The 24,217-nt window shown below is 37.7% G+C and overlaps 1 long non-coding RNA gene across 1 annotated transcript; it reads left to right on the top strand.

The window, feature by feature from the left end:
• The first annotated feature begins 1,725 nt into the window (after positions 1-1,725).
• On the top strand, positions 1,726-3,644 carry LOC127121133 (uncharacterized). The gene is made up of 4 exons (XR_007803325.1): positions 1,726-2,715; positions 2,802-2,894; positions 2,970-3,020; positions 3,128-3,644. It is a non-coding gene; the product is annotated as an uncharacterized LOC127121133 (long non-coding RNA).
• The last annotated feature ends 20,573 nt before the right edge of the window (positions 3,645-24,217 follow it).

Raw genomic sequence — 24,217 nt, 5'->3', positions numbered from 1 at the left:
TTGTTCTCTCTAACTCTCTAACTTAAAAACTTGATTTGTGCATAATATTTGATTACTTTGGATTGATCTTTGGAAACTGGAATGTGACTTTTGCTACCCCTGCATGAACCGTGATTTTTGGAACTTAGGTAAAGACACAACTCATGATTTTGCTCTGTTTTCACTCGGTTCCTTCATCTCTTTCCCGCAACATAAGCTACTATACATTATGTGTTGTTAGTTGTTTGAAATATTGAGTTTTATGTCGGTTTCTTTTTTGGTTTATGTTATAAATATTGAGTTTTATGTCAGTTTTTTTTCCTGCTATGTTATCTGATATTTCATGTATCCGGTTTTCTGCGATCCGCTATTAATAACAATTAAACTGGTTGTAGTTGCAGGTGATATTTCAGTTCTCATATCAGTGGCTAGTCTTGCCTTGGCAAATTAAACAAATAAGGTATCATAGTCTTACATGTTTCTACCAAAAGTCTTACATGTTTCTTTTAAGTCTTACATGTATTATTGTGTGCAAAATATGTTTTAAAATAGTGCAGTATTATAACCCTTCCATTAATTGTTTATAAATTTTACATTAATACATTGATGGCAACAATATGTATTACCTAATGATGTTATTGATGTTATTGATATTTGATTTGGATAGATGGATCAACGTCAAAGTAGCACAGAAAGAGTCTTAGAGCAAGAGCAATGCAATTGTAAGTGTATTTGACTTCGTGTCTTTGAAATATGAGGAATTGAGGATATGCATGATTAGATGGTATAAGATAAACTGTCATCAAAAACTGCTAAACCAATAATTCTGTAGAAAATAGAAGAATGTTCCTTACATCGCATTTAAGTTCTAAACTCTAAGCCTTGTTCCGAGTGACTACACAATTTGACGACAGTTCTCAATACTTTTTTTTAACGCATATCGGAGTAGACTGTGCACCTGTAAAGCAACCTTAGTAATTCAATCCACAGCAGTTTAATTTAGCCACAAAAACACATTAAGTCATTTTTAGCTTACTTCACTTAAGTTTCAAGCTTATACCTGTTGTGTGCAATTAAAATCTTAGCAATTCAGCTTCAAGTTTAACTAACATTCTGAAACATTAAGACTAGAATTGAATAGATAGTCCTAAACCATAACCTATGGGAAGATATCACTGTCCAACAACATTCCGAAACATTAAGACTAGAATTGAAATGATTTTTTTATCATATAAAGCATCGAGCTATTATGAAGATCAACACTTCTAAAGACAATAATGTAATTACAATATTTTACCCATTTGCTTCAAATTTGGAACTCGCCAATCTATAATTTTGTGAAGTACAAACAAAAAAAACAGATTATCTTTTTTCCATTAGCTGAAGCAACTACATTAATGAAAAGATGAAAAAAAATAATGCTGAAACATAAATTCAAAATGATAATGTTTAAATAGAAATGAGGATATGCATGATTAGATTTGAAATTTAAAACATGAGATAACTGCTATGTATATTGTTCTGTTATGTTACTGTTATGCATGATTAGAAATGTGGGTTCATGTGGATATTGTTCTGTTATGTATACTGCTATGTATACTGTTCTTTTATGCATAACTGCTATTTACTGCTATGTATAACTGCTATGCATAACTGCTATTTTCTACTATTTACTGTTATGCATAACTGCTATGTATACTGCTATAACTGCTATTGCTATAACATTGCTATAAGTTATATGAATTGGACAAGACTCATAACTGCTATGTATATTGCTATAACATTGAGATACTGAAATATGAAGAATATGCAGTGGATACTGAAATATATGCTTACAAAAAAAGTTAGACTAGTTTCTTTTTTAGCAACGAATTGTGATTGGATACTGCTATTGCTATAACATTGCTATAACTACTATTTGCCAGCACTGTGCTATCACTGCTATTTGCCAGCACTTCTATTGTTGTCTCTATTTTATGAATTGGAACCGTTATTTGTTGATTGGTAGTTCTTGATTAGCTCCTTCGTTATTTCAGTGACTGGTGAGCCTAATCAAAATCTACCAATTAATGAAGTAGGTTCAGCTATGCAACCTATAAAGAAGAGGAAATCTAGTGCAAGTGGTTCTAGGCAAACATCTGCTTGCTGGGAACATTTTATTAGATTACCCGATGACCTAGTTGATGCACCCACTGCAGCCTGCAAACACTGCCATAAAAAATACTTGTGTGACCCTAGGACTCACGGCACCACTAATTTGAACCACCATATTTTAAAATGTTCTAAGAAGCCCCTTGTCGTGTCAACTGACTCCACACAAACTATTCTAACATACCCAAGTGTAGATGGTAAACTGGTTCAAGTTAGCTCTAGATTTGACAAGAAAGCTTGTAGAAGTGCTTTGTCCTATGCCTTCTTATATTCTACACAGTAGACACTGTTGCTTTGTCCTATGCCTTCTTATATTCTACATATAGTGGTGGAAACGTAATTCAATCGAATATCCTATTTTATCTACAATGGCTAAAGATATTTCAGCCACACCAGTGTCTACTTTTGCTTCTGAAAGTGCTTTTAGCACAGGAGGGAGAGTCATAGAAACCTATAGGAGTTCTCTAACTGCTGAAATGGCCGAGGCTTTAATTTGCACCCAGAATTGGTTAAGGCCTTCTTTTACCTATTTCAAAGATATGAATCTCATGGAAGATTTTGAGCTTTCAGAAGATATTGTAACAGGTGAATTTATTACTGAATTTCTAATAAATATGATGTAATGTTGTATAATTATGCCTTATTAAAAATTGTTTATTTAATTATTTTAGAGTTTCAACAAATGTCTTTAGCAGCAAAAGGAGTATCAGGTGTCTCATCATCACAGTCTCAGCCACAACCTTCGGGTTGTGCTTGAAATGGATGTATGTATATCATTATTTACTTATTACTTTATTATTATTTTTGTTAACTAATGTTTATGTTGTCCAATTTTCCAGGTCAACTATGTTTTTTGATTTTTTGGAGTCATGCATGATTTTTTGTTGATGGTGATTCTCCACCTGTTTTACTTCAAATTGAAATATTTCATTTGTTGATATTTGTTTATTAATTAAGGCCTTCTTTTAACTAATGTTTATGTTGTCCAATTTTTCAGGTCAACTATGATTTTTGATTTTTTGGAGTCATGCATGACCTATATATATGAGTTTTTGGCCAGTAAGTACCATTGATCTAACTTACTGAAGTGATGAAACGGTTTATTATCGTCACATTGATTGTGCTCAAGTTTATGGCAACGAGAAGGAGGTAATTCATTGTTTGTTTTCTCAACGGTGATGCGATTTTATGTGTGAGGTAAATGATTAGTTGACTTCTTCTTTTGCATATTGGCTCTGTATTGAAGAAACTGTTTGATGATGGTGTTGTGAAACGTGAAGATTTGTGGATTACCTCGAAACTCTGTGCTGTGAATAATGGTATTGGTATCGGCATCTTCCGATACCGTTTTGTTGGGTCCGTTTTTGCAGTATCAGACGGATTTTTAAAACCGTGGTTTTAGCTAAATGAGTTAATTAATGATGCTGGTAGAAAAATAGTTTTATGAATTTGTTAGTCTCTTCTTTGCTGTTCAGAAACTAAGGATTTAATATGAAGGTCTGTACTATAGGAATACCGATCATGCTCCGGAAGATGTACCGCCAGCATTGGATAGGACTTTAACAGACTTACAGCTTGATTATATTGATTTGTATCTTGTATGTTATAACATATCACTCATTCTTTGCATATTCTCCAATTTCTTGCTTGGTTATCTTGTATGCTGCATTACTTAGGGGCTTTTATCTTATTCATTCATCTTTTTATTTTTTATGTTTTCTTTTAGATGCATGTAGGATTTATTTAATCTAATTTCAAAGTCTGGTGGTTTAATAGTTTATTTGGAACATGCTTGATTGAATAAATGGTAACTGTTGACTCTTCCTTTTCAGATCCACTGGCCTGCTCCGATGAAGAAAGGATCAGTAGGTTTCAAGCCTGAAAATCTTGTGCAACCTAATATTGCCAGCACATGGAGGGCGATGGAATCACTCTATGACTCTGGCAAGGCACGGGCTATAGGTGTAAGCAATTTCTCCACCAAGAAGTTGGGGGATTTGCTGGAGATTGCTCGCATTCCACCTGCTGTCAATCAAGTCGAGTGTCATCCTTCTTGGAGGCAGGACAAGCTGCAGGATTTTTGCAATTCCAAAGGTGTCCACCTCTCTGTGAGTTTTGAAATCTTGAATGATCATTATTTTGTTTCTGCATATTAAATTGGCCTTTTTCAAGAAGCCTTTCTGTTAATTGAAAGTACAAACTTGAAATGAACCTTTTGTTCAGCTTTTGCAGGAGTTAAGAACTCGGAACATTCCTAAGGTAGTATTTCTTTTGCTGCAAATGTCAGTTAATACTGCTGTTTGATAATTTTAGATTAACTCATGGGCAGCAGCATGGCCATCAATGAACACATATAAAAGCTGAATTAAATTTTTACTGTTGTTATGTAAAAATTTTAGATTAACTCATATTTGATAATACTGCTGTTTGATAACTTTAAATTACATTAATACTGCTGTTTGATAATTTTAAATTACATTAATACTGTTGTTTGATAATTTTAGATTAACTCATGTTTGATAATTTTTGCCCTGTTATGTTTGAAGATGTTCTGAAATTTTTTACTCCGGATGTGTCAAATAGCATTTCAGGAAGACCAAGGTTGGTGACAAATTGATTTTTAATTTAATGTAATTTAAAGTTACTCTTCCCTGCCCTAGAAGAAGAATTTTCAAATATGTACATTCCCTAAACAGTTTTTTCATCGAATCATTGAATTTATTGACTACAATCAGTATATTTCTGGTCATGTCTTGAAAACCTACGTGTATGCTAAATTTTAAATACTGAGTTGCTGCCTGCTTATGCGAATAATGATCTGTCAAGTGTTTCTACATGGGCTGATCGCGTCAAGTTTGCTCTTCGTTGGACGTCTGCTTTGCATTTCGCTGACACTCCTCCTTAGCTTTGCAATTTCCAATATGCCAGTATGTTTCTTTTTCATTCTTATTCTATTGATTCATTGTTTACTATATCATGTCACAATCCGACATCTCAACCTGCCGGATTTGTTAGATCAATGGATTTAAATTCAATGACTCTTGAAGTTTATGATATGATGCACATCTCAACCTGCCGGATCATGTCACAATCCGACATCTCAACTTGCCGGATTTGCAGGAGTTAAGAACTCGGAACATTCCTAAGGTAGTATTTCTTCTGCTGCAAATATCAGTTAATACTGTTGTTTGATAATTTTAGATTAACTCATGGGCAGCAGCATGGCCATCAATGAACACATATAAAAGCTGAATTAAAAATGTTATATTTAGAATATGAATTTTCTTATAGACATTGGATCGATCTATGTGTTTTGACTTCCCTTGTAACTAGAAAATATCAGAAATTGATACTGCAAGCTTATTACCGTGTAACTTTTTAGGTTGGCTATCCCACGCTTAAAGCATTTGCTGAGTTTATAACTCAATTTGACATGCCAAGTGGAATAAAATTAAAGAAGAAAGATACAGATTCTTTTGAGTTTGGACGGGCCTTTTGCCCTGTTATGTTTGAAGATCACGGTATTTCATTCAAAACCACTTTAATTTTCTCTACATCTTTATAATCTTGTACAAGTTTTTTTACTCAAATTATTCTGATGCAGAAAACATGGTCACATGAAGTGGCAGATTGGGAAGCATGCAGTTCTGATGAGACGACATGTCCAAATGTTTATGCATCTGAAGGTGTTAAGGATGCTTGTCAATACGCATATAAAGACGCCCCTGAAGATGCTACACTAGAAGGTAGTACTAGTAGTACTCTACCACTTCTGCATAAAACTAGATTTATTAGATTTTCTGACTGTCATGAAACAATGTCTTACAGATGATTACTTTCTATCATGTTTGCCTATCATCAGTTTTCTATCATTTACATATGGATTTTGGTTCCGGCAGATTTTGAAACATGTATATTTTAATTCCTGTGAATTACATGCGAATTTAAATTACCCACGAACATTTTAGTTGAGAACCATTAACGGCAGAAAAAATCTTGTTACAAATTTCTATTAGTGTATCCATCCTATTCAAAACATTGTACCATATATATCTCAAAGAAAGATTGCTACAAATATAGATGACTTAAACTTTTATTCTTTCTACAATGTTCTAAACATCTTAAAGAATCGGTATTAATAATCCCAGTTAAGTTTAAGTAAGAAAAAATAATTAATAAATAGAGTTGAAATTAAACAGAATTTTTTTAATCATGGTTGGGATGGTATTTTCGCAGATAATTTTGTTATCAGTACGTCGGATTTAATGTAAACATAAACATTGATAAGAGAACTCAATAATTTTTTATTCAAATAATTCGATTTTTTAAGAATATTTTCCAAAATAATCCATATTTCAGATAAATTTTTAAATTAATTCATTTTCTAAAAAAATATGTTAAAACACTTATGTCAGACCAATTGACACATACACTCTAATTTGAAAGGAAACGCCAATTAGTGTTGCCGTTCCAATTGACACATATGTGTATGTTTTAAGAGGTGAAGTCAATTGGTCTGACACATATGTGTGTTGTGTAATTTTTAGTATAAATAAAGGTGTGGTGCGATTCATTTTTTCACATGTCTGCTCATTATATTGCAAACATGGTTCGTCTTCGTCGCCGCAAAGAGAAAGTTATTTATTCAAGAGACAACCTATGATGGAGATTCTCTTCTGGAACATATGTAGTTTCGAGCAACTACATAGAGAGTTGATTCGTTGGTTAGATGGAGACATACCTGAAGGCGAAAAAATTAAAAATATTGAGAGACACGACACTATGCGTTGGTGGGTGCGAGTTAAAAATGATAAGAATGCAAGAGAAATGATGTTTAGGTGCTACACTTGGACAAAATCCATCTGAAAACCAAGGCTGGGGAGAGTGGCAACACACCGGCTGGACCAGCCAACGATCTTCCTATATTCCTCCACCTCCTTCTCAATCTGATAATTCTGAAGTAATGGAACTGTTAAGAAATATGCAAATTCATCAGCAAAATTTTTCCACACTTCAAGAGGAGAGATTTACGGCTTTGTAGGATCAGCTTCAGATTCAAAGTGATAACTTTGCCTCTTTTACAACTCTTCAAGAGGAACGGTACTTAGCCTTAAGGGGTCAGATTCAAACCCGAAGTGACAATTTTAATTCATTTTCCTCCACAATTATGCAACGGATTGATGCTATGGGTTCCAATCATTGCTCTCTCACCGAATCTTTCGATACTCTTAACGGGAACTTCATTGAATTCATTGACCTCTATGAACAAGACAGACCTCCACGCCACCCCTTCTTTTTATAGAAGCAGAAATGACCTGTCACGGGAGAGAAGACCTTAGAAGATTAATTCATTCAGTTTTCATCCATGTAGTTCATTTCATCTTCTTCATGTTTGCATGTTATTGTATTTAGTTATTTGCCTTAGAGCTTATGTTGAACAAATTTGGCTATGTAGTGTACTAAATTTCTTTTTCTAGCTCAGTGCCTTATTTATGATTATATTTCTTACAGTAACTTCATTTTATGTGAATGGTTGTTGATGTTAATCCGTTGCAAAGTGGTTGATTACGTGCTTATGAATATATTTTGTTTCCGGTTGACCTTGTCCTTGTCTCTTTTTGATGTTGTCAAAGGGGGAGAAGCAATAGAAACACAACTTATGATTATGATAGTAGATTTTTAAAGGAATGCATAAAATCAGGGGGAGGATGTCTATCAAAGTACACGATATATGAAAGATTGTGCCACGGTTTGCCATCATCAAAAAAGAGGAGTATGTGAGGGCAAAGGTTCTTAGTCCTTGTTTTAATGATGTCAAAGCTTTTAGTAGCTCATACTGTGTACTTTGGATGATGTCATCATATCGTAGAGTGCATTCATTCTCTAACATGCTCAAAGTATGAATTTAATGTGTCTATGCATATAAGAGTATCTCATATATGTCAATATTGCACTTGATCATTGTTGGTACCTTAGGTTCATAAGAGAATGGTTTGGATTGACCAAAATACATCTTAAAAACTCATTTTTGACCATTTAAAAACTTTGAGTCGACTCATGCCTTGGAGCGGTCGACTCATTCATGCATATCATTTTCTGTGTAACTCATGGGTCTGATCAGGTCGAGTCATAGGTCAACTCATTTTTTGAAAAATAAGATGAGTCGACTCATCTACCTGTTGCGTCAACTCATAACCTGTTTTATTTGAATTATGTTACTGCGGGTCTGAACAGGTCGAGTCATAGGTCGACTCATTTCTGGAAAAACAAGATGAGTCGACTCATCTCCTGTTTGATTCGACTCTTCGCCTGTTTTATTTGAGTTGTTTTGCTGCGGGTCTGAACAGGTCGAGTCCCCAGTGTGAATAGGTCGAGTGGTCGCTGATTTTACTCATTTTTCTATTGTGTATTTTTGCAAAAATCCTGCTGTGTTTTTGACTTGGTCCATACATTATATATATATATATATATATATATATATATATATATATATATATATATATATATATATATATATATATATATATATATATATATATATATATATATATTCTAGAGTCTCTTTTTCAGCAAAAAAAAACAAGAAAAATGAAAGATATACACTAAAGTTCCTCTTCATCTTCATTCTTCATTGCATGTTTCAACAACTACACATAACAATTTTTGTTGATCATAGTGCATTGTTGTGGTGATAACGTCCAAATAGGATTGTGTATCTTGGTTTGGGTAGAGGCTTTGAGTGGGTTTTCTTGAATAAAGTATTAGGGTTTTGTCCTCTAAGATTTGGGTTTTTTTACATAAATCTTTGCTTCATAGATTCAGCCAAGTGAAAGGTTTGAAGAACGGTGAGTTCATTCGAACAAGTAACTGAAAGGTATACAAAAGGCATGGAACTTTCCACAGTCGCACTTCTGTTTAGTCTTATAGAATAGGATAAATTTGGCCTCCCCTCATTGTGGTTGTAAGACCCTAATTTTGACCCTAAGATCCCTCATGGCATCATAACATTGCATTTGCATCTTGCCTCAAGGATCATAGCATCTTGGCTCCTCACCTTTGGGTGGGAACTCTTGAGAGTTGGCTTGAGATCACCAAGCATGCTTGAATTGTATATTATTTCTTTTCTCATTTTATTTACTAACTAAAAGCACAAAAATATGTCACTAACATTTTTTGTTTGTAGCTTGAGCAGTCACAAGATCCAAAGCTTCTAGGAGATTCTATGCTCATTGATAGGGCTAAGAGAAGGTGAAAGCAAGCATGGCAATGGTTTCCAAAGCTCTCATCCTTCAAATATGCCTCCCAAGTATCTCAATTCATCATTTTGATCAAAGAAACCCAAAGGGTTTGAGGCTTGTTTCCCAAGGAAACCCTAATTCATCTGTATATCAAATGTGCCTTGCTCATGAAGCAACCTCAGCCTATGATCAAATGCAATCAAGGGAAGTTATTTCAATCATAATTTCATGCATATTTGAGATTATTTGAGTGTCCTAAATCATCAATTCATCAAGATATGAGGCATGGACTTGAGAAGTTGATCAGTCAATTCATCTGACTATTTTGAAGTACTATGAGACCTAACTTTTGATGTGTTTGTCAAATGGAGGTGAACCCGAGAGAAACAATGTTCTTATGAACCATATGAACAACTTTCATGTTCATGAAAAATTGATTTGAAGCTTGGAAGGTCATCATCCATTTCAAGACATTATAGGTCATTTTGACTGAAACCCTAATTTTGGGTCAACTTCCCAAGGACATAACTCCTTCATTTTTCATGATTTTGAGGTGGGATCAAATGCACTGGAAAGCTTAAGATGTCTACTGAAAATGTTATGTTGAGTAAAATTTCAAAATCCTAAAATAAATACATGTGATAATGCAAAACATTATAGGTCACTTTGGACCAAAGGCATTGAAATGTCAAAAAGTCCAACTTCAAGTGCCCATAACGTCTTCATCAAAAATCCAAATGATGCAAAATGTAAGTCCAAATTGATTGCCTTGAAAAGATATACAACTTTTGTGTTGAAGATTTTGTCATTTGGATCTTGCATCATTGAAACATAGGGGCTTGAAGTTTGGCCATTTTTTAAATTTCCACATGTACATGTTTTGCACCCTATACTTCATGATCAATTTTCACCAATTTCCAAATGTCAAATGAAGTGTTTGTCAACATAACAAATGATCCTCATGCAAAAAACTTTCCAGCCATTACCCATAAGGTTATGTGCCACTTTTGGATATGTCATTTACGAAAGCATAAACATATTGGTGCATTTTTGGAAATCAATTAAATTTGCATTGCATGAGCTCAACACACTCAATCTGCACGTCCATTCTCATTCCCTTTGGCATAAGCTTGCAAATCCAAGTGGAATTGGGCCCTCCATGCGCATGTACAGGCCCATGCATGGAGGCCCTTTCCATCCATGCAATGAAATGATCATGCTTTTAGCCATGCCTTTTGCTATAAATAAGTGCCTTATGCTCCTCATTTCAGTAACCTAAAGGCATCTTACATGTTGCACGAATTACTCCTCACACATACTCAAAGGAACTCACCATTTCTCTCTCAAATTTTTCAGATCTAAACTTCAATTTCATTGATTGATTTTAGATCTAAAGTTCCTAAGCCTTGCTCACCTTGATTCATAGAGTATACTGCAAGCATTAACATCAAGTGATCGTGCTCTTAAGCTCTGCAAATCAGAGGTTTACTTCAAATTTTATTTTCTTCGAATCTGCTCATATACTGCTTGCTTCTTGTTATTGCTGTGTTGTCTGAAGTCCTCTTCATAGAGACAACCTTTTTTAGCTTTGAATTTTCAAAATCCAACAAGTTTCAGTTGAACTCCATGAAATTCAACCTCTGATTTCTCTCTCAATAGGAATCTAGAGTGGATTTGGTTGGCACAGGGGTGATGTACATCACCCCAGCTTTCGTTTGGTACCTAGATCGTGGCATTTGGTGAACTTTTATTTCTCTGCAATTTTTGCCTTCGCCGGAAGCTGGCCGGAGAAGACGGTGGTGTACACCACCGTCCAGTCTCCAGATTCAATCATGGTCGTGTGTTTCGTTTTCCAGATTCAATCTGATCCGTCCCATGTTATGACTTGTTTAATGGTCATGTGTGATGCATTGACTAAAGAACATGGTAGGCGCGCATGTGTGGACCAGACGATTTGCCAGCTCAATTAATGAGCTCTACATCCAACGCTCCACGCTTTTTGCTATTTTTAATTTCTAATTTTAATTTTCTTTTATTTCTTTTAATTCCATTTCATTTTAAAAATTCATAACTCCATCATTATTGGTCCAAAAAATGTGAGACCAATTGCATTCTTCTTCTTTTAATTTCTAGTTTCTAAAAATGATTTTTAATATTTTTTATTTTATCATTTGATATTTTTTATGAATTTTCTCTTTTCTGGTTATTTTTAATTCATTTAAAATAGTTTTTGATATTTAAAAAATACAAAAATATTTTTCCAACCTCTTTGAATGATGAAAGACCTATGAAAAATATTCTCATCAATTTATTAATTGATTTGAGATTTATTTGAGATTTTAATTCAATTAGGTTATTTTTATGCATTTTTAATTGATTAAAAATAGTTTCTGACTTTTAAAAATGCTGAAAATTTTTTGTCAAACTTTGTTTGATCTTGTTGAACTTAGGATAATTCACTTGGACTTTTCAAAGTTGATTTGAAGTGAGTTTGAAGTTTGACCTTTCTTTATTATTTAAATTCAAGTATTATTTTACTTTTGAAAAATACCAAAAATATTTTATTTGTTTCTTGACTTCTAATCTTCATTTTGCTTCTGTTTACTATTGTTTGACCTTGATCCTCTCTATCTTTGATCAATGCTTGTTGATTATTTCATTTCATTTCCATTAATGTACTTTAATATTCATCTTCTTCTTCTTCTTCTTCTTCTTCTTCTTCTTTGATCAATGAGTTAAAGATTGGTGGTTAGCCTTGATACATGGGAGGTTTAACCTTCCTTGATTCAAATCTAATTCAACTTGATCATGGATCAAGTGAATGGCTTTGCATTAAGGATAGGTTGCTTCCTAATCAAGCAAAGAACCTAAATCAATACAAGATCATTTCTCATCTTCTTTTGGCATGGCAAGTTGTAGGAGTTTGATTCACTAATCAAGATCTCTAACTCGTGTTGTTGCCTACATTATTATTGACCGGCCTCAGATAGTTGTGACTTCTACATAAGTCCAATTACGATTGCTTAACATAGCACTAAATTGCCTTATGGCACACTAACTCTAACACTAACCATTAACCATTAACATTTAATTCTTGCACTTTACATTTATGCAATTTACTATTTTTGTACATATTATTCATTTGCTTTTGCCCTTTGCTCATTTGAGCACATGTTTATGTTAATGTAATTTGCCTTTTTCTCACTTGAGCACATAATTGTGTATATATTATTGTGCTTGTGCTTTTGTTTTGATTGTTGTGGACCAAATTCAAGAATGGACAAAAAGGACTTAGATTCTAGGATATACCCTATGCAAAATGGAGTAAAAAGGCCTTAATGTTGAAGATGGATTAGAAGGACCAAATCTCTAAACTCACTCTTGTCCATTCTTGATTTACTTCATGGAATTTTTTGATGTGTGTGCTTTTGTGCTAGGGATTCCAACATTGAGCCTAAGTGAAGAACCATTGTCATGAGTTTCTAAAGAGAGAGATCTAAGAGCCATTGGGGATCTTCTAAGAGCTTGCTTGATTGATTTAATTGCTTGAGTTTACACTTATTTGCTTGCTTATTCCAAAGGATGGGAGCTACTTGGATCATCAATATGATCTCAAGAGAGGAACTCCATTTGTGGTCTTGTTTCTTATCCTTCATCTCTTGTATGATTAGGACTTTAGCCATTCTTCTTCTTCCCTCCATTCTAACCCAATCCAAAACTTTTGTGCAAACATTTAACACTTGCTTTTCAAACATTAGCAACCTAAGCATTATGCTTTTGATTTTCAAACTCCTTTTCATAACACTTATTTTGAATTGAATCTTTAAGTCAACTTTGACCATACTTTGTAAATACTTTTCATTGGTAAATATAACCCATTCAAATACTTTTGTGGTTTCAATGGCCATTTTCTTACCAAAAACTTTTCATAACCTTTAGCTATTAGGTTTGAGTTATCCTTGAGTTAGATATAATACTCACCTATATCCTTAGTGATGGACAATGAGTCTTCCATGCTTATTATAGGGTTAACCCCTCACTAGCATGTTGAAGCTATCCTCACATGGTGGATTTGTGGTTTTTAGGTTGAGTTTTCTCCCTTGGATAACAAAAGATCTTAAGGCTTTTGGACCAATCAATTCACCAACTTGTTTTGAGATTTTTATCCCGAACTACGAGGTTTTGATCCTAATCTTTTTTAAGATGGTACATAGGCAGTGGGTTTATCCATTCAAACACAAAAATTGTAAATAACTTGTATATTCTTCTCTCATCTCCCCAATCATGTTTGCACAAACAATTTTTTCATAAATATACCAACCTTACAACAAGTGTGAAAAGGGCTCCGTAGGAGTACCTAGGATGTTTTGGGTGCTTAAAACCTTCCCATTGCATAACAAACCCCCTTACCCCGATCTCTGACATTTTTACCAGTTTTTGATTCGATAAAACTATTAGGTTTTTGTTTGCTTTCTAACCATTCCTTTGGATAAATAGAAGTGCCGTGGCGACTCGACTTGTATGGTTTACTTTTGATTTAGCCAATAAATCTAAAGGTAACGAATACCCCGCTACAGAAAAGTGGCGACTCTGCTGGGGAGATTTGCCTAGCGGGTTTTGCCTACTTTTCATATTTGTTGTATTGTATTGTATATTATTTTGTGACATATTTTTTGTGCAATTTGGGATTACTGTATTGTATGTAATGATTGAATTGCTTGAATATTAATTCTTTGTATGCTTGGTGATCTTTGTGAGATGAGTTCTATACCCGAACTCGAGTGCACTTAGAATAGGAGAATGGCATAGTCTTGTTGACTTGTGTGGAGTTATTCCTTAGCAAGTTGACTTGCAAGCTCATTCACTTGGTGAAGGTCATGTTGGGATCAATAATGTCACACGAGTAGTCGTGGTTAGACATTACTCTTCCCAATATCGACCTTAGAAGCCAAGGACCTTAGTTTACCAAGCCCATCTTGGCCTATTTTTAGAACGTAGTGCGAAGGTCGTTCAAATGTAAGATTTGATACGATTGTTATGCGATACTACACTCATAAGAGTCTCTCTTGAGAATATTTTTGGAATACGAGTAGTCGTTTATCCGATAATATCCGAAAGATGGGATGATGACTATGGGAACCTCTTGTAGAACATGTTTGGCAAGTGTAAACCCTAGTACACTCCCTTTGGGTGGTTCTTAACCGAGACTCCATGCTCGTGACTTGCAACAAACCCTTGATTCATGGTTGATCCATTCTTGTGTATCCTTAATATCAATGGAACTTGGGTGTTGATAAGGTGTAAACGATAATCCACCAAAATGGATGATTGATATTAAGGATGACTTGATCCATCCCATGACCTTTGTGTGGTGTGCTTTGCTTGATCCTTGAGTGTGATTGTTGCATCCATGCATTCATGCACCCATTTGCATCCATATCATCAAATAATGAGAAAATTTTCAAGGAACTTAAGAGGACTATTTGCAAATTTTCAGACATGGATAAACAAAGAAGGAATACGAAGAAGTACAGTTTCAGACAACCCGACTTGAAAGAGCTAAGGAATTTGACATCATATGTATTAGATCCCTTGGGTTTCAAAGCTCGTCATGGAAAGCTTCTATCTATTCTGGCTACTCAAGTGGACGAAAGATTGATGAGTGTATTGGTGCAGTTCTATGATCCCTTGTACCGTTGCTTCACATTTCGGGATTTCCAGCTTTTTCCCATGCTTGAGGAGTATGCCTATCTTGTGGGTATACCGATCCTGGATCAGTTGCCGTTCAGTGGCTTAGAGAGGGTTCTTACTTCTCAAGAGATAGTTGATATGTTGCATATAGATGAATCTCTGGTTGGTGCTCATATGACTACCAAAGGTGAAATTCAAGGTCTCCCTTCTGAGTTCCTCATTGCTCAAGCTACTATGTATGGGAAGGCCATGAGTGAGGACGCCTTTGAGGCCATATTTGTACTTCTCATCTATGGGCTAGTGTTATTCCCCAACATCGACAAGTTCGTGGATGTGAACGCTATTAGAATTTTCTCTACTCTTAATCCCATTCCTACTCTGTTGGGTGACACTTACTTCTCTTTGCATATGAGGAATGCAAAGGGTGGTGGTACCATTGTGTGTTGTTTGCCTCTGTTGTACAAGTGGTTTATTTCGCACTTGCCGCAGACGATTGCCTTCAAGGAGAACAAAGGATGTCTACGGTGGTTCACGAGACTTATGTCTCTCACTAATGATGATATCTTTTGGTACAACCATGTATATGATGGTGTGCAGATTATCGACTCTTGTGGTGAATTCTCCAATGTGCCTCTTCTTGGTACATGTGGTGGGATTAACTACAACCCTATTTTGGCACGTCGTCAGCTTGGGTTCCCCCTAAAGGATAAACCTAATAACATTCTGTTAGAGATTGTATTCTTTCAGGAGGGTAAAGATCCCTAAGGCTTGAAGGGCAGGATGGTTCGCGCTGGGCGCAAGATCCATAGGAATGGAAGAAAGGAGCTTGGTCCGAAGAACTGTATTGCTTTGGAACCCTATGCTTCTTGGGTTAGGAGGAGAGCTTCCGAGTACCTAATGCCTTATGAGTATCCAAGACCTACACCTTTGGTTGTGGCTGGGCCTTCAACCCTCCCTGACCAAGGAGTAGAGGAGTTGAGAGACGAAGACCGTTCACGTGCCTAGATCCGTGAACGAGAGGAGTTGCTTCAGCAGCTTAGAGAGAAGGATGCTTTGATAGAGTTTCTCGAGCACCAGGTTATCGATGAGCCTGATGATGTGTTGACTTCTCTTCTTCCTCAGTCTTCCAAGTTCTGGAAGAGGAAGTACGATCGACTCGACAAAGAGAAGGCAGATATGGAGGCAGCCTATGAGAGGGAGGTGAAGAGGCTTCGTGCAGCTTATCTTCCAGTCTCCAGAGCTTTAGACGATTGCTTCTAGGGTTCCATAGGATGTTCATTTTCCTTCTCTCTTGTATTGTATTGGTTACCAAGATTGTACTTCTTTGGTGTAAAAATATTTTCCAGATATTATTGATGCGATATTTCCATATATGTCTAAATGATTAATATTTTCAATATTTTGCAAATAGAGCTTTAAAGTTCCTCTGATAAATAAAATAAATCATATGCACAAGCATTGCATGCATCATGTGCATAAGCAGGTTTTGCTCCAGGCTTCTTGTTCAATGGTCTAACTCTGTGTTCTACATTTATTTTAAAGACAAGCTGACTCACCGGTACTACACTCGAGCCAACGCTTCAAGACTGATGGATCATCTAGAGCAAGATAACCGTGAACTCAAGGAGGAAGTGGCCAGATTGAATTCCCTGATGGAGTCTTTCATGGCCGCCCAGAGCCAGTCGTCTCCGACACCTTTAACTCCTCCCCAGAGGACAGTCATCTCCGAGATTGCCTCTTCAACAGTGCCTGCGGCCAACGCCCACTTTGCACTAACTGCTATGCCAGTCGGGTTTCCCTGGGGGATGCCCGTCAACTTTGTTCCTGAGGGTCTTGCCCCCACATTTGCTTCTCTGTCGGTATCTAGCCCGGTCCTCGCCGTTCCACCTCCTGTCATGCATACTATGCCAAGAGTAGACGACACCATCTACCACTCTGAGCCATCTGAGGGCCCAGATGTCTATGAAAAGATGGATGCTATGAACGATCAGTTTCTTAAGCTCCGCAAGGAACTCAAAACTCTCAGAGGAAAGGACCTCTTCGGCAAGTCTGCTGCTGAACTATGCTTAGTTCCAAACGTCAAAAACCCTGTAAAGTTCAAAGTGCCTGACTTTGAAAAATACAAGGGAAATACTTGCCCTCTTAGCCACCTGGTTATGTACGCAAGGAAGATGTCGACTCAGACCGACAATGATCAACTTCTTATTCACTATTTCCAGGACAGTTTGTCCAGTGCTGCCCTGAGATGGTATATGGGCTTGGACAGCACGAACATCCGATCCTTTAATGACCTTGGCGAAGCTTTCGTCAAGCAATACAAGTATAATGTGGATATGGCTCCCGATAGGGATCAATTGAGAGCCATGTCCTAGAAGGACAAGTAAACTTTCAAAGAATACGCCCAGAGGTGGTGAGAGTTAGCAACACAGATTGTGCCTCCACTGGAGGAGAAAGAAATAACCAAGATCTTTCTGAAGACCTTGAGCTCATTTTATTATGAGCGGATGATTGCCAGCGCTCCTTCTGATTTCACCGAGATGGTGAACATGGGGATGCGTTTGGAGGAAGGAGTTAGGGAAGGGCGTCTGACCAGAGAAGAAGGCTCTTCTGCCAAACGATATGGGGAATTTGGAAAGAAGAAAGATGGCGAGGCACATGCTGTGACCTCCCATGTTAAACCAAGAAGACCCTCAGTAAGGAGGAAGATCGTGTGTCCTGCCGGTAATCAGCATCAAGTGGCTCACATAGCACCTATTTTCAGAGAAAATCAGCACTATCAGCACAATAATAACCAGCAACAGCAACATCAACAATATCAACAACAACAGCACCGTCCTCAACAACAGGCCTACCAGCCTCGAAACAACAATCAGACTAGTACCAGCTATGAGAGGAAGATGGTCACCTTTGATCCTATTCCTATGACCTATGCAGAACTGTATCCCTCTTTGATAGAGAGGAAGCTGATTACTCCACGCGATCCACCGGCTATACCTACCAACCTTCTGTGGTGGTATAAGCCCAGCTACATTGTGTCTATCATTCCGGTGCCCCCGGACATGACGTGGAAAACTGTTACCCGCTGAAGACCAAGGTTCAAGACCTTGTGAGAAGTGGTATCTTGTGTTTCGAGGACGTAGGTCCCAATGTAAAGAAGAACTCATTGCCCGAGCATGGGAAATCCTTTGTCAACATGGTCCAGGGCTGCCCTGGTAAATATAAAGTCAAATATGTCAGCCATATTCGACAATCCTTGGTCGAGATGCACAGACTGTTGTGTGAATACAGTCATTATGAGCACGACCATGACAGATGCCGTGTATGCACTGTCAATCAGAGGGGATGTCGCCAAGTCCGTAAAGACATCCAAGAAATGCTGGATGAATGTGTAATTGAAATACTTCAGAATCGCGATGTTGTTGATGATGAAGTTAATGTGATATCTCCAGTATTTCGGATCCTAGAGCCTGTGGTCATCCGGTACGATGGCAGCAAGCAGAAGGCTTCCCCCTCTTTGATAATTAAACCAGTTGGCCCTGTGCCATAATCTTCTGATAAAGTTGTCCCCTATCGCTATAATGATGTGGCATTGGAGGATGGGAAGGAGGTGCCCCTGCCCTCTACTTCTGTTGTCAATATTGCCGATGTCAGCGGCCTGACCCATATCGGTCGTGTTTTCTCGGCTCCGCCGAAGCCCCGGGCTGATGTTCGAAGGGCCGATGTTGCTGATTGTGCTGTGCGCCCGGTTAAAAATGTTGTTATTGCTCTGAATTTGGCACTTATTGCCAATAAACCTGCCTCTGTTGTAAGAACTCCTATCTTTGTTGGCCAGAGTGGCACCATGAAAGAAGACTATGATGAGATGCTAAGGCTCATCAAAAGGAGTGAATACAACGTTGTAGATCAGCTTCTACAAACACCGTCAAAGATCTCTGTGTTATCTTTGCTTATGAACTCAGAACCACACCGTGAAGCTCTACAGAAGGTGTTGGATGTGGCGTATGTAGATCATGACGTCACAATAGAACAATTTCATAGTATTGTTGCAAACATTACCGCTTGTAACAATCTGAGTTTTTGTGATGCCGATCTCCCTGAAGAGGGAAGAGACCACAATTTGGCACTTCACATATCTATGAGCTGCAAGGATGATGCCATGTCTAATGTGCTGGTAGACACTGGATCATCACTGAATGTGTTTCCAAAATCCACTCTGGCTAGATTGTCATATCAGGGGCCTCCCATGAGGCAGAGTGGAGTGGTGGTTAAAGCTTTTGATGGATCCCGCAAAACTATGATTGGAGAGGTTGAGCTCCCGGTCAAGATTGGACCAAGTGATTTCCAGATCACTTTTCAGGTCATGGATATCCACCCATCATATAGTTGTCTGTTAGGCAGACCATGGATTCACGAGGCAGGCGCCGTGACATCCACCCTACACCAGAAACTGAAATTTGTCAAGAACAAAAAGCTGGTGGTGGTAGGGGGAGAAAAGGCTCTCTTGGTTAGCCATTTGTCTTCCTTTTTCTTACATAGATGCTGAGGATGAAGCTGAAACGCCGTTCCAAGCTTTATCTATTGTTAAGCCTACTAAGAAAGGAGCTTCTTCATTTGCGTCCTACAATGATGCGAAGTTGGGCATTGAGCATGGCACAACTACTGGTTTGGGACAAATGATCAAGATGGAAGACAACAAATCTCGGGCTGGCATAGGGTATTCTTCTGGAACTTTCAACAAGCATGGGTTGTTTCAGAGTGGTGGGTTCATCCATGCCGTCCAAGACGAGGAAGCTACTGCTATTATGAAAGAGGATGCAGAGGAAGATTCTGGCAACTTTGTCATCCCTGGAGGGGTCTACAATAACTGGGTCGCTGTTGATGTTCCAACAGTCGTCCATAAGTCAATGTAATGATCATTTTGTTTAAAAACCCTTCTCCCATGCCAAAAGGAGGAGTGATGACATTGTTGGCTCATAAATACAATGATATTTTCATTCAATAAATTCATGTTAAATGTTTGTTTTTCCAATTATTTTCACTTTTTGCTTTTTGCATGAAATTGGTGATCACATAAAACCTTAAAAATAGAATAAAATCGACCATTTCATCTGCATAATGATTTGTTTTGTTTGAATTCTAAAATCTCTTTATATCCAAAATCATTATGCAGGTTGATCAAACCCATTGAACATAATGATCCGACACCATCTCCCAACTTTGAGTTCCCTGTATTTGAGGCCAAAGAAGATGATATTGAAGAGATTCCTGACGAGATTACCCGTCTGCTTGAGCACGAAGAGAAGATCATTCAGCCGCATCTCGAGAATCTGGAAACAGTCAACTTGGGGTCTGAAGATTGTGTGCGAGAAGTGAAGATTGGGGCACTCCTAGAAGAATCTGTTAAGAAGGGGTTGATTGAGTTGCTACGAGAATACGTCGACGTTTTTGCCTGGTCATATGAAGACATGCCTGGTCTGGATACTGATATCGTGCAACATTTCCTGCCTTTGAAGCCTGAGTGTGTGCCTGTGAAGCAGAAGCTCAGAAGAACTCACCCCGACATGGCAATGAAAATTAAAGAGGAAGTTCAGAAGCAAATCGATGCAGGGTTTCTGGTGACTTCTACATATCCTCAATGGGTGGCCAATATTGTGCCCGTACCTAAGAAAGATGGAAAAGTCCGAATGTGTGTGGACTATACAGACTTGAATAAAGCTAGTCTGAAAGATGATTTCCCTCTACCACATATTGATATGTTGGTAGATAATACAACTAAATTCAATGTCTTCTTATTTATGGATGGATTTTCCGGATATAATCAGATTAAGATGGCACCCGAGGATATGGAGAAGACAACATTCATCATACCTTGGGGAACATTCTGTTATCGAGTGATGCCTTTCGGTTTGAAGAACGCCGGAGCCACGTATCAACGAGCTATGACTACTTTATTTCATGATATGATGCACAAAGAGATTGAGGTGTATGTTGATGATATGATTGCGAAGTAGAGAACGGAAGTTGAGCATGTAGAGCACTTGTTGAAGCTTTTTCAGCGTCTGAGGAAGTATAAGCTTTGTCTGATTGTGAGTCTCGATACTCGATGCTTGAGAAAACATGTTGTGCTTTGGCTTGGGCTGCTAAGCGCTTACACCAGTATATGTTGAATCATACGACTTGGTTGATATCCAAAATGGATCCAATCAAGTATATCTTTGAGAAGCCTGCTTTAACTGGGAGGATTGCCCGTTGGCAGATGTTGTTATCTGAGTATGATATTGAGTATCGAGCTCAGAAGGCTATTAAAGGTAGTATCTTGGCTGACCACTTGGCACATCAACCAATTGAGGATTATCAGTCAGTTCAGTATGACTTCCCGAATGAGGAGATTCTGTATTTGAAAATGAAAGATTGCGATGAGCCTACGCTTGATGAAGGGCCAGAGCCTGGGTCCCGATGGAGCATGGTGTTTGATGGCGCTGTAAATCAATATGGAAATGGTATTGGGGCAGTGATTATTACTCCTCAGGGCACACATTTTCCTTTTACAGCAAGACTAACTTTCAAATGCACGAATAATATGGCAGAGTATGAGGCCTGTATTATGGGTTTAGAAGAATGTATTGATCTTAGGATCAAACATTTTGATGTTTATGGTGATTCGGCCCTTGTTGTTAATCAGATTAAGAGTGAATGGGAGACGAATCAGCCTGGCCTCATCCCATATAGAGATTATGCGAGGAGGATTTCAACATTCTTTACTGAGGTTGACTTTCATCATATTCCTCGAGATGAGAATCGGATGACAGATGCTCTTGCTACGCTTGCTTCAATGATCGTGGTGAGACTCTGGAATGAAGTTCCCAATATCACTGTGATGCGCTTGGATAAACCAGCTCATGTATTTGCAGTAGAAGAGGTGCAAGACGATAAGCCATGGTATTATGATATCAAGTGTTTTCTTCAGAGTCAGATTTACCCGCCTGGGGCATCTGTGAAAGATAGAAAGACTTTGAGGAGATTATCAGGCAGTTTCTACCTCAACGGCGATGAGCTTTACAAAAGGAATTTTGACATAGTTTTGCTCAGATGCGTGGATAGACACGAAGAAGACCTGTTAATGACTGAGGTCCATGAGGGTTCATTTGGTACTCATTCCAATGGACATGCCATGGCTAGAAAGATGTTGAGAGCAGGCTACTATTGGCTGACAATGGAGTCTGACTGCTGCAAATATGTGAAGAAATGCCACAAGTGTTAGATCTATGCAGATAAAATTCATATTCCCCTGACACTTCTGAATGTGATTTCGTCACCATGGCCTTTCTCTATGTGGGGAATTGACATGATTGGGATGATAGAGCCGAAAGCGTCCAACGGTCATAGATTTATCCTCATAGCAATTGATTACTTCACCAAGTGGGTTGAAGCGACATCGTATCCAAACGTGACCAAGCAGGTGGTTGTGAAGTTTATCAAGAATCAACTCATATGCCGTTATGGTGTGCCAGACAAGATCATTATCGATAATGGATCTAACTTGAACAACAAGATGATGAAAGAGCTGTGTAGTGAGTTCAAGATTGCACATCATAATTCTTCTCCTTATAGACCCAAGATGAATGGGGCTGTTGAAGCTGCTAATAAGAATATCAAGAAGATTGTCCAAAAGATGGTTGTTACGTACAAAGATTGGCATGAGATGTTGCCATTTGCTTTGCATGGATATCGTACATCTGTTCGCACTTCAACAGGGGCAACCCCTTTCTCTCTTGTTTACGGCATGGAGGTTGTGCTCCCAGTAGAGGTGGAGATCCCATCAATGAGAGTCTTGATGGAAGCCAAGTTGACTGATGTTGAATGGGTTCAGAGTCGTTATTACCAACTAAATTTGATAGAAGAGAAGAGATTGACTGCCATGTGCCATGGTCAGTTATATCAGTAAAGGATGAAGAAAGCCTTTGATAAGAAGGTCAAGCCTCGTGTGTTCCGAGAAGGTGACCTTGTGCTTAAGAAAGTCTTGTCTTTCGCACCCGATTCCAGAGGCAAGTGGACTCCAAACTATGAAGGTCCATATGTTGTTAAGAGAGCCTTTTCAGGCGGTGCTTTGATACTTACAACTATGGATGGGGAGGATTTCACTTGTCCTGTGAATTCAGATGCAGTCAAGAAATATTTCGCCTAAAAATAAAAACAGAATAGCTCGCTAAGTTGAAAACCCGAAAGGGCGGCTTAGGCAAAAATGAGCGTCTCGGTTGATTGAAAACCCGAAAGGGCGATCCAGGCAAAAGTTAGAGACATAAAAAATGAATATGTATCCCGCTAGATTGAGTACCTCACCCTGGGGCAATCTAGGCAAAAATTAGGGATTTGGCAAGTAACTGCATCCTGACAAGACTTTGTTCTACAACTGTCATCTGTCAAAGATTCTCGCTCAGTCATCGTCAACTGAAGCTTCAAATACATCGGATTCAGAGTTGGTGGAGAAATGGTCATTATGTTCAATGTAGCCTTTTTCCAATATATATCACCAATCTCGAATTCCATTTGTAGACTACCATTCCATCAAATAAATTTGAGCCTTTATCCAATTCTTTGCACTCTTATTTGTTCTTGTTTAACAAATATTTTGCATGTTTTAATTGAAGAATATCATTGTTTTAAATAAATAAAATTTTCATAAATTGTTTTCAAACAAAGTGAACATTCACAATGATAAAAGGATACTTGGGACGTCTTCAGTGCTCTCCCAAGAATGGTATGATCTCCAAAAGCGTAAAACATTTGTTCATATTCCCAGCATACTCGTATCCTCTTTATTATCTTCCAGGTTGTCTCCTCCGTGACTGCAGAAGAAAGTTGTACATCCCACCAAATCCCCAGAGAGTTTGGAGTTTTGGATGCGGTCTCAATCTTCTAATTCCCTAGTGAGTCTGGATTTAGAATTTGTGTTATCAATTATATGGTTGTCATCCCTTGCGTGGATTGACCTAAAATCCCTTATAGATTGATAAATTTAATATGCTAATCTTTTCGAAGAAGTTGGTTTTCCCCCCACTTCGAGTTAGAAAATTCTCCGCCAGAGTGAGCGGGAAATCCCCAGCATAAGCGGAGTCATCATCAAGTTTGATTTGTAGCTTTTCCCCTATGGACTTGTC

The sequence above is a fragment of the Lathyrus oleraceus genome, chromosome 2, assembly GCF_024323335.1.
Source record: "Lathyrus oleraceus cultivar Zhongwan6 chromosome 2, CAAS_Psat_ZW6_1.0, whole genome shotgun sequence".
Taxonomy (NCBI): domain Eukaryota; kingdom Viridiplantae; phylum Streptophyta; class Magnoliopsida; order Fabales; family Fabaceae; genus Lathyrus; species Lathyrus oleraceus.
Note: the sequence above shows the minus strand (reverse complement) of the source record. Positions and strands in the feature narration are given on the sequence as shown.